Consider the following 261-nt stretch of genomic DNA (forward strand, 5'->3'; position numbering starts at 1 on the left):
TGCATTGGGATGTTTCTGCTGTTAAGCGTCTGAAATCTATAGCTCAGTAACTGTTGTTACAGTCCAGAGTGTGACTGTAACAACTCAGTATATTTGTGTCACTATGAAGGGCAGTGATGTTTGTCACTTCTGGGACTCCGTACATTCCTGTCAACACTGGAGACTGATGATGATTCTGATTGGCTGTCTGAGTATCGAGGAGTTTTAGAATGTGTAAAAAACATCAAAGAGGAGTTTGTTTGTGTGTGAGTCTGTGTGTGT

This window comes from Pundamilia nyererei, unplaced genomic scaffold (assembly GCF_000239375.1).
Source record: "Pundamilia nyererei isolate P.nyererei 1_Seehausen unplaced genomic scaffold, PunNye1.0 scaffold00266, whole genome shotgun sequence".
NCBI lineage: Eukaryota > Metazoa > Chordata > Actinopteri > Cichliformes > Cichlidae > Pundamilia > Pundamilia nyererei.